Source organism: Theropithecus gelada, chromosome X, assembly GCF_003255815.1.
Source record: "Theropithecus gelada isolate Dixy chromosome X, Tgel_1.0, whole genome shotgun sequence".
Taxonomy (NCBI): domain Eukaryota; kingdom Metazoa; phylum Chordata; class Mammalia; order Primates; family Cercopithecidae; genus Theropithecus; species Theropithecus gelada.
In genome coordinates this window covers 108,230,051-108,242,378 of record NC_037689.1, presented here as the reverse complement: position 1 = coordinate 108,242,378, position 12,328 = coordinate 108,230,051, and positions in this window count along the sequence as shown.

Below are 12,328 nucleotides of genomic sequence, written 5' to 3'. Positions count from 1 at the left end.
GACTATTGGCGCTTGGGGCATGTTGCTCAACCTCCATAGGTAAAATAGTCATTACAGTATTTTGTTCTGTATACTTAATAGAGGTGTTAGGAGAATGAAGTAATAATCACTATTTTACTTCAGGATTAATGTGGAACATTAATTTTTTACTGTAGAACTGCATAAATGCAGGCTCATAGCACCAGTTAATAAAATGCTGTAACTGAGTTTAGTATTCTCATATTTGAAGGTATGCAGTAGCTCACAGCTGCAGGGTTTTCTCAGCTTACAGTGAAGCCCAGAAAAAATAAAATAAAACAATGGCTTGGAGGATCATATTCATTTTTTAGCTTTTCGCAGGTATAAGAAACTGGATGTTTGGATTTGATTAAATAACATACAGGCTGTAAGGGTTGAAACACATATTCTGGAAATAAATTCAACTTGTTAAAGATAATATAAGTACTAGTCTAGGCATGTTAGATTTTTTTTTTCTGACATAAAATACAATGGGCTCATTTTTGGGACTTCAGCAAATTCTGCCAATGGCTACCTTTTTGGGATAGGTACAAATTAAATTACATATTTAATACTAATCAATGGCAATTCATTGTACATTTCCCAAAATAAGTTGTTATGAGGAACACTGGTTCCTTTGCGCTACCTGAAGAAAAGAATTCTGTGACCAGATAAGTTTGGGAAACACTGGTTAAAAACAGCTCTGCTCACTGTAGGACTTCTCAGAACCTTTTATGTTAATAGTGTTATGTATATCTAAGAGAGAGAAATAGAATGTAGCATTTTCCAGGCTTATTTGACTACAGGACCCTTTTATCCTCCCACCCCAAAGTCTGAGTGTTCCAAGGAACACATTTTTGGAAACACAAGTCTGTTTTCAAAACAGAGTATTACTTTATACTTGGGTAGTAAGAGTTGGTAGTATAGAAACCCTTTGTGCTTTCTAGTGAAATTGTAGCAGAAATCCCATTATCAAACATTATATACCTTAGAAATCTTTCGTAGTAGTAACTGTGGTAGCAATTGGGTTTTGTTTAAAGAAAAAAATAATTTTGCTTATGTTGGCAAGGGGTGAAAATATCCAACTTTTCTGGACTTCTCCATTTATATCCTAGGGTAATGACCAGAAGAATTACAGTAGAATTTTCTGACAGTAATGTGATTCTGAATGAATTGTTCAAATACTTGAACTTGGAAATTTGCCTACATTTGTATACCTTGTTACCCTCATTGCAATCTATAGCTCTTCCTGTTTACTTTTCAACTTTTTTCTCATGTTTCTATACAGCTTCCTCAAATTGTGTATATCACATTACAGAGGGGCGTGTGTGTGTGTGTACATGTGTTTGTGTGTGTATACACACATGCACATACATGGTTTTACTTCTCATTTTTGTTTGGCTTAATTTCCTTTCTTTAACAAGATATTAACAATCATACTATTTGGAAAAGATAAACAAAAGAAAACAAGTCTTACAAAATACAAGTAATCTTTTTTCCTGGATTCATTTCGGCATCAAAATTTATAAGGAGTCATTTTTTGAAAGTTGGAATATAATATTTTTCTGTCCAGTAGTGTGCTTATCATTTTTACATATTATGTTATTATGATTATTTTTGTTAATGGCTACCATTTATTAAGAATTTACTACATCAGACATTGTTGAGGAGCTTTACATGCATAGTCCTTGTAATAACTCTTAGGTACTAATATCTACATTTTCAAAATGAGGAAACTGAGAATTAGGTAATTTAAATAATTTACCCACTCACACATCTATTAAGTGATAGAACTAGGATTCAAACCCAGAACATGTGTCTACAAAATCCATCCCCTGAGACAAAATTTTCTGATTATTTATGTTTTGAAGCTTTGTCATGAAAATAATGAACTTGAAAACAAGTTACTATACATTTTATAAATCATAGATCAGTAATCCTTCAAAAATTCTAGTAGAGGGTTAAGACTGAAATTTTGCAACATTATTTAAAATTCCAGAAAATCCATAGATAATATTATGGAAAGTATACAACTCAGAGTTGTATAGACCAGGCAGAAGAAAATTGACTTGAACTAATATTGTATTAAGGATAAAGCTTATTACAAAAAAATACTACTGTAGGACAGGAAATTGCATTCTTTAGCTACATGGACTTGACTTTAAGAATACAATTTTTTTTTTTTGAACATAAAAATTGGTGATTCTTGGCCTCTGGTCGTCCCACCTTAAAACCCATAACTCACAAAATGAATAAATAGAATTAAATGAACTTAGGGGATGGGGCATAAAGGAGAGAGAAAGCAAAGCAAAAAAAACAAAACAAAACAAAACATAAACAGTGAAATTAAAGGCATTCTAGGCATAGGCATCTTTTTAAAAATTAGAATAACCGGTTCATCTGTGATTAGATAGACTTGTTTGATTTTCAGAATGTTACTCAATTATATCTCTTCTTTTTCTTATTGTGGGAAAATATATGTAACATAAAATTTACCATTTTAACCATTTTTAAATGTATAGTCCTGTGGCCTTAAGCACAACCACATTGTCATACAGTCATCACCACCATCCATCTCCAGAACGTTTTTCGTCTTCCCCAACTCAAACTCTGTACCCATTAAACATGAACTCCTCATTCTTCCTCCTCCAGGCCCTGGCAACCACCACTCTTTTTTGTGTTGCTATGAATTTGACTACTCTAGGTACCTCATATCAGTGGAATCATATGATAGTCATTTTGTGACTAGCTTATTTCACTTAGCATAATGTCTTCAAGGTTCATCCATGTGGTAGTGTGTGTCAATTTACCTTCTTTTTAAGGCTGAATATTCCATTGTATGTATATACCACATTTTGTTTATCCTTTCATCCATTGGTGGATGTTTGGGTGGGTGGCTTCTACCTTTTGGCTGTTGTGAATAATGCTGCAATGAACATAGGTGTACAAAATATCTGTTTGAGTACCCTTTTTCCTCTTAAAAGTTAACCAGTTTATAGAAGACAATGATCTAGCTTGTGTGTAGTACCTTAACTCTAAAACCTTTCTTAAAAATATGACCAGCTATTTTAAAAATGAAATGCCTATCCTGAATTAAGTTTTTATTTATAAATAAAATTATAAACTTTTAATTTTAATAAAATTTAATTTTAATTTTAATAAAATTATTAAAACTTTAAAAATTAAAGTACTTATCATTAAAGTACTTGTCATAGTCATGTTGTATGTTCAAATATGACCAGGTATTTTAAAAATGAAATGCCTATCCTGAATTAAGGTTTTTAAACATATATATATATATAAACATAATCTTTTAAATGTAAAGTACTTGTCATAGTCAAGTTATATGTTCTCCTAATTGAAATTTTGATTTTAGATTGAAAGAAAATCTTATAAAGAGGCTGAGGATTTCTTCTCAATTGTGAAAAAACATAGTATCTGTGTAGGTAATGCAAAGTTTGTGAGAAGTACATGGAACTATTATAAATAGACTATTCTTTCCCTGACCTTGAAGGATCTGGGTAAAAGCAGGAAAGATTATAGAAAATACGAAGCAGGATGGAGAGCTCAGAATTATTGATAAAAGCCTATCCATAGAATTTGGTGATAAAGGCCACAAATTACCCTATTTATCATTGCTGAAGACTTCAAAGTAGAAATATTCTTTGTCCGAGCTGAAGGAGATAATTTCCAGTATTGTTTATGGCTTTTATACATTAGAAAGCAGAGGCAGATTTATTTCCCCAATTTTAGTACTTAGAAAACATACTTTTATAAAGAGGAGAATTAACACTAAGATAGATGAATATAAACATCTCAGTCAAAAAAGATTCCTTAAAATTTTGTCTAATAAATTTCCCAGCAAAATGCAGATCTATTTATTTATGTAAATTCAAGTTGGCTGTAATTCTTCCAGAACACATAAGTAATTAATAGATATATTCTTATTCTGCAAAACAGGAATGTGGCCTGTCACCACACTTAAAAAAAGACTTTTTTTCTCCTTTACTTTGTTGTACTTAGACCTCTTGGCAGTGAAATAATTATTCAGGTGCTGGCAGTTCTAGAGCTTGATTGTGAACTATGCCACTTTTGTTGAACTACTTAATTCTGAGAAATTAGCAATGAAAGTTTAGCCCTTTCTAGGGAACAGTGTGACCACATTAAAGGTGATGTGCTGTGTTTTGTTTTGGAGTTTTATTTTGTTCTGTGTGGGTTAGTGGGGTTGTGTGTCAGGGGAGTTTGGGGGGGATTGATTGCTTGCATGATACAGATGTTCACTTTCCATTAGATATTTTGAGATATTGAAAATAGCTAACAAACCTACTTTATTACTTTCAAAGGTCCTAGCTACATTGGGTACTTGTGGGTGACTAGATTCATTGTAAACTGGATTTGCTTTTATATTTTGGTGTTGCAATCTGGCATTTTTCTAAAGCAGTATGAGTTTAAAGCCATTATAAGCAGCATAATATTTTCCCCTGTCATGGTAGACTGTCTTGTGATCATTTTTATTCTTGATTATTTGGGTAACCACTCTAGGCTCATTGTGAATAATTAGATTAAACAAGTTCCTCCTCCCTCTCATTTAATATTAGTCTTTATGGTAGCATCACCCAGATTGATTTTTCTTATGAAAAGAAAAGCTGTACGAATCACCTCTGACTGTACATTATTGTTATGGAAGCTCATTCTGGAGATGTTAAGGCCAAACAATTTTTGGCAAGTGGTTGTGGCAAGACTCCTGGCTAAAGTATGCATTTTGGGGAAATAAATTAGGTGTATCACAAACAATGCAAAATTAATTAGTTTAATTTACAACCTACATTTTTTGCCTTTTTATAGAACAGATGATGGCCTGAGTCCTAAAACTTATACCTAATTTGATAGTTTCAGTATATTAATTACAAAATGAGAAACATTTGTCAGATTTTATAGGCACTTAATTTAAGGTACAGTTTGGAACCTAGGTTGTTGTATGCTCTTTACTCAAAATCATCCATAGGGAAGCATGGTGAAATATCTGCACAAATCTGGAATCCTCATTTTAGCCATGAGGTTAATGCACTCCTTCATTATCCCAAGATTGTGCTAATGTGCAGAGATGTAACCACAAAATTCCCAGCAGAATGGAAACTAAACAGCAGGAACCATTTGCAGAATGGGTAATGGCTCCTGAAATGTAGAGAATTGTTTGAATTCATATAGCACCTATTGCCATAGGAATTAAGTGTAGTGAGTATATCAGATTCTAATTCCTTATCACATCTTTCAGATCTTTAGAGTTTGCAGTTGGAATCTCCCTCCTGCTTTGATTAAGAGCCACAGGCAAAATGCCTGGGGCAGAAAAGGCCATCTGTGAAAAGGTGGTGTTGAGAGAAGCTGAAAATGGGCTTTTTCAGCACCAGGGCTCTTGGTTCTTAAGTTTGATAGGGAGAGAGTCAACTGCAAGAAATTTACCCTGTTCTTACATCTGTCTGTAAAGTTTAATACCTCTCTGATCCTTCGAGGCTGTTTCCCCTTTTAATCATGTTTGAACAGTTCATTCTGCAAATCTTGTCTTAATTTTGCCTTAGGAGTTTATGATATATTAGGAGAGATAATAAGTTATCAAAATAATTGTAGTCCTAGGTAGAAAATAGTTTTTCTCAAGAAGCAGAGGAGGTGATACTGGATGATTACTACTCTGTATCTGTTATAAAAGCTAAAAGGTATTTAAAGATAACTATGAAATTATTTTATTTGGTTCATCCCTAGTTCACTTTGTATAAAAGCAAAACAATATGTACCACTTTCTGGCTTGTTTTTATCCTACATGGGCCAAAAAGGTCAAATTTACAGGGATGTGTATAAATCATTATTATCAAAGCAACCATATACAAGGTGTTGGGTACTTATATTTTAAGAAATTTGTAATACATATTTTAAAGGGGAAAATGATCTTGTCATAGAAGAAAAAGCCTTTGAAATAGAGGACTCGTAAAAGAGCGTGCATGCACATGCACACACACACACAGAATTTACCAAACATTAGCTAGAACCAAGTTGGATTATAGCTCTGATGCTTGGCAAATGAAGAAAATTAAAAGTTATTTCACTTTCCTCTTGTCTTGTTAAAGTGAATTCATATTTTGTTTTAGTACAGTAAACTGATATCTCTCTCCTTTCCTGAGAGTCATTGTCTGCGATAGTCTTCATTTTCTCAGATGAACGACTGAAATGGTAAAGCTAAGTTAGAACACAAATATTGTATGAAATTGTTACATTAGATGTGGCCTAAAATTATACTATAGACATTAAAAATATATTTCTTTTGTCTGAATATTTACATAATAAATATTGGGCTTACTTATAAGTGTCTAAAGTATTTGAGTCATTAGGACCTGAATGAACAGGAGAACAGATTTGTATCTTAGTGTTCTGGAAGAATAAGATGGTTATGCTTTGATGTAACTCAAGGTGATTATCATGCAAATTGTATGCTTTTACTACTTTTATGGGGACAATGTTAGGAATTTAAGTACTTTTAAATAATTAAAAGTTGAGGTTTTGGTGTAGCAATTGAATATTAAAATTTTAGTTATGATCTTATGAGCATGAGAAATACTTTTTAAAAGTAGAAGGCAAAAGAAATGAAGCCCTTCTCTGTGATCTTTCCCCTTCTCTCAAACTTTAAACTGCCTTAAATGTGGTTATCCAAAGTAGCAGTCTTTGGAAAAAACTTACTTTTCATCATTGATAATAATTTGTTGATCTTTAAATGCTGAACACTTATTGCATCATAAGTCCTTTATCTTGCATCATAAATATATTTTTCTTTTTTTTTTTGAGACGGAGTCTCGCTCTGTTGCCCTTGGCTGGAGTGCAGTGGCCGGATCTCAGCTCACTGCAAAGCTCCGCCTCCCGGGTTTATGCCATTCTCCTGCCTCAGCCTCCCGAGTAACTGGGACTACAGGCGCCCGCCACCTTGCCTGGCTAATTTTTTGTATTTTTTTTTTAGTAGAGACGGGGTTTCACCATGTTAGCCAGAATGGTCTCGATCTCCTGACCTTGTGATCCGCCCGTCTCGGCCTCCCAAAGTGCTGGGATTACAGGTTTGAGCCAGCGCGCCCAGTATAAATACATTTTTCTTAGAAACAACTCTAGTTTTTCTTACATTCTCTCTCGATTTTTAAATAAAGAACAAACTTGCAACATGAAAGTCCTGTCCTAAAGAACTACGTTATCTGATTTACTTCTTGTTAACAAAAGAAATAAAATATATCTATATTTATATAACAAAATAGACATGGACAAATTGTAACATTTAAAAAATTTTCTATTGGAATAGAATTTCACAGATGCTAGGAAATTCTAAAGATGGAAAACAGTATAGTCATGTACCGCATAATGACGTTTTGGTCAACAGTGGACTGCATATACAGCAGTGGTCCCATAAAATTATAATACTGTAATTTTACTCTACCATTTCTATATTTAGGTGCACAAATACGATTGTATTACAGTTGCCTACATTACACAGTATAGTAACATGCTGGACAGCTTTGTAGCCTAGGAGCAATAGGCTATATCATATAGCCTAGGTGTGTTGTAGACTATACCATCTAGGTTTGTGTAAGTACACTCTATGATGTTCACACAACAATGAAATTTTTAATGATGCATTTCTCAGAATGAATCCCTGCCCTTAAGCAATACATGACTGTATTTAATACATTCTTTTGAGAGTGAAGCTCTAATTATTGTTAATATCAAATGTGCAGTGTACTTTTCAGTATATTTAAAATCTAAAAGTGAAGAAAATACATTTGGATTCATAAGGTACAGATTTACACTTGGTCTCATGTTCAGAAAACTCATTTTTATTAATTTTACTTCAGCTCAAAAAATTATCCTGTAAATATACACACTGAAACTACAGACTTGTTCAAATTAGATTAGCATGTTATTGTCTCCATTTTTAACACTCTGCTTTTTTATTTCTACATGGAAATGCTAACTTTTGTATCCTTGCTAGTAGTGAAAGAGAAAGTTAGAAAAGTCCATAAAATAAATTCTTAGAAGCTTTAATTAAAGGGATTGCCCAGAACTCAACTTCTTGTTGCTATACCCAACTACCTTCAGGACTACTTTATATGTTCTACAAAGCTGATTTAAAAGGTTCCAACTGTAGCCACTTCACTGAGGATGGCAGGAAAGAGAATCTCTTTTAAGTTCTGCAGGCTGCTTTTAACCTAAACCATTCTTCTAAGATGACCATTAGTTGCCTCCTAGCTAAGCCTGGAGAAGTATTCTAAGCCTTTGAAATAAGTGGAGCTGTGTTGCATATGAAGAACAGTAAACAACTGTACACTGCTGGTTAGACTTGTACTGCTAATGAGATCATGGGTTCAATTCCTATTTGGACCAGTTCTCTTTGTTTTGTTCCACATCAAAGACTGTACCCTGGATCCCAGGCGCTGATTACAGTGGGGCTCAGACAGAGCATGTGGGCGAATCAGTACCAAACCCAAGTTTTAGCATCATTTCAGCATATGAAATGTGCTACATTAAAAGTACCCAAAACAATGTGGTCTTAAAATGTGATATGCACAAACCCTTTGAAAGTAGCAAGACAGACATGCCCTTTTTCTAAAATTGACAAATCCTGAAGAGGAAGAAAAGAGTTGGGACAATAAAACACTGGTTCTGGAATCTGGAATGTTGCTTTAAGTCCAGGCCAGCAGTGACAAAAGTTATTGTAGTGACCTCTGGACAGACACTGCCATTGAGCAGGCCTCTGGTATAGAAAACATGGTACATTTGGGAGCTGTGAATATAGCTCCAGGTGTGCTTCTGAATCCGTTCACGGTAGATTATGCTTAACAACATTGAGATGTTATTGGAGGTGTGGATGAGGAAGTTTGTTGTTGCAGTCCTTCTTTGCACCTTATTTTAAAGATTAAATGAAACATTTTTCTAATTGCCTTCTTAAAATTTTTAAATGGAAGGGAAGTTTACTTCTGATGCTTCAGTGTTGTAAATTCAACTTATAGACTGACAACCTAAATTCATGGTATAACACAGTTCTTTTCCTTTTTTTTGTATCTGTTCAATGAAAATAAGGTACAACCCAGGTTTTTACGTAGTCTGACTAGAAGTATTCTACTTCAAGATCTGAGAGTAGCATTTTCTCAAACTTTCACCTTAAAAAACAGCATCACCAAATAAAAACTATCACACAGGATGGATAAGAAGTTTTATAGATCTTTTTGGTGATGCACTATGACATGATCTTTATAGATTATAAAATATAGTTGAAACTATGTACATAACTAAAATTTTTAAACTTTATTTGCTGTTAAATTCTGTGAAATTTTAGTTATTTAAAATAAACATGCAAAAATATGAAATGTAATGTTTCAGATTGCAAGGTAATATGTAATGTAGTTTAATGTAGTGTTTGTAAAATACTCTTGTCTAATACTAACTAGTAGTATTTTGATTTGTACAGTCCTAATTTGTTCAAATGACTTCATTTTAACATGTACCGATGTAGATTAATAATGTAAGTTCTGATTTAAAGAATGGTGACAAAATGGTGCATGTAATCCTTTTGCAAGTGTTGGGGAGATCAGTATGTTTTGAAGAGAGTAATTTAACTTTTGGGTGCCAGGAAATGGGTTATCTCAAAGACCATTGCTGGCAGTGCGCAGGCCTGGTAATACTGGCACAGAGCATTAATCATAACACCTTATTAACGGTGAGATGAATAACTTTGAAATAAAGTTTTAGGGAAAAAAAGAGACTACCCAAAACGTAGCTATCTCATGAATAGTTAATTATAATAATAATTGCTTTGAATCTAAAAGAAAAAAGAATATTTTTAGATGCTAATTTTTCTTCACAAACTCTCTGAAGAGTGTCATTGTGACATTAGAGAAAAAGTCTTTGTAGAACTGACAACACAGGTTGGACTTCAGCAGGCCTGAAAATGGTATGGTCAAAAGGGAAGCTTTCTTTCTGCCTCTAATAAAGAGTAGTGGCTAGGAATAGGAGTCATCTCAGATGATACTGGATTTCAGCTGAAGCAACTCTTAAATATTTCAGTGGTAAAAGGATGACTATGTTAAATTCATGGGTTTGTAAATACATGTTATAAAATGTAATTGTTCTTTTTAAAAGTACATTTTTTTTAAAAGGCTACATTTTAAATTTGTCATCTATTGTGTATTGAGATGTTCCCGTGCCTCACAGATCAGCTCACTATGTGGTAGCTATTGTCTAAAAATATGTGCCCTCTCATACTGTTGCAGTTTCCTCTTCATAGGCTTTATTATTGCCCAGAGCAGCACATTTACCCCATTAGCCAAAATGGCACAAACACACCCATTGGCATGACTGAACTCTCCTCAGTGGGTGTCAATCCTTATATCTGAGATGAGAAGCCTTCCTGTGTCTACCTTTCTCACCTAGAATAAAAGCCAAAGTATTTAAAACACATATATTTCACTCAAAGGAAAGTTAATGTTCTGCAATGAATGCCACCATGCTCAGCTTGCCCCTCTCACCTCATCTCCTACTCCCCTCTTCCCACCTCCATTCATTCTCTTGGCCTTAGCCAGGCCGGTTTCCTTGTTTTCCTTTGAACTCACCAAGCATGGTCCCCCACTAGGGCCTCTGCACTTGAATTTTCTTTGCTTGCAACAGTCTTCTACTAGATAGACATGAAGCTTGGCTTCCTCACTCCCTTCAGGTCTCTATTCAAATGATACCATTATCAGTGACACGTATGTAAAATAGCAAGGCCTACATTTGATATCTGGCTCTCCCTGCCTGTTTACCCTGCTTCATTTTTCTCCATAGCACTTATCACCACCTGGCATACTCTAAATTCACTTGTATATTTGTGAGTCTTTCTTAATGCGAATGTAAGTTCCATGAGAGCAAGAACTGCTGTAATATTCCCCAAGGCCTACAACAGTGTGTGGTACATAGTAGGCATTCAGAATATATTATTTTTAAAAGTCTTGTTTTTATCAGCATTTAGGAATAGTGGATTATAAAGTATGATTCTTTGTCTTACTACTTTACCTAGATGTGAAATTATTTGGTCTTTTTGTGGCTGGTTTCTTACAGTTTTCATTGAGTGCATATTGAATGTATTTTTGTGTGTGTGAGTGGTTTGACATTAAAATTCCCTTTTAAAAGTCATTTTATCATGAACACTTTTAAATACTCACAAAAATAGACTATTATAATGATGCAGTCATTTTTATAATAGTGATATTTTTCTCTTTTATTTTTGTGGGGAACAGACTCTCACTATGTTACCCAGGCTAGTCATGAACTCCTGGGCTCAAACGATCCTCCCACCTCTGCTTCTCTAAGTGTTGGGATTACAGGTGTGAGCCACCACACCTGGCTGCTTTTTCATTTTACTTATTTTTGTTTTGACACTTGCTTTTTAAGTACAGAGGCAGTATGAGGTTGTAGAAAGAGCATGGGCTTTAGAGGTAGCCATATCTGGGTTCTAGTTGTGAATCCCTCAATTCTTAGCTTTGTGACCCAAGGGAAGCTACTGAAGTTCTGCCATGCCTTGGTTTTCTCATCTGTAAAATGGGTATAATTCTAAACTGGTAAGTTTGTTGTGAGGATTAGGATATATATGTATACGAAGTATCTTGTACATACTAGGTATGTAGTAAATATTTATATTGTAGTACATGTATAGTAAATATTTATATTTCTACTTTAGGAAGAAATTAAGTAGTGAGAATGGCCAAGAAATGAAATTTTAAATATATTTATAGCAATTTCAATTTTTCTTTTCCTCACGGACACATGTAGGTAGGCAGGAATTTTTATAATATGAGAAGAAACAAGCATCATCAGTAAATAAGCCTGTGACCCCATAATCAGTCACCATCACATATCTGTTTATGTAATTCTTTAAAAAATACACACATACAGCAAAACGCTATCAGTCTATATTTCCTGTTGGTTCTGCCCCACAGATATCTCTTGAATCCACCTCATCCTCTTCAGCCTCACTGCCACTGCCTTTGTCTGGGTTCTTATTCTGGCTCACTGGTTTCCCTGCTTCCCTTTGAAGCCATTCTGCACCAATCACCAGAATTATCTTTCTTGACAAAAATCTATCTCACTCTCCTTAAAACAGTGCCTGTTATTCCTTATTACCAGAGAGGAAAACCTATTTTTATTAAGAAGCATAGCACTTAAGGACCTAACCTCACACTCCAGCTATGCACAATTATTCACCACTTCCCAAATATATTCTTTCATGTCTCTCTGGCTTCACATTTTTTTCTTTGCCTCTCCCCATTTCCAC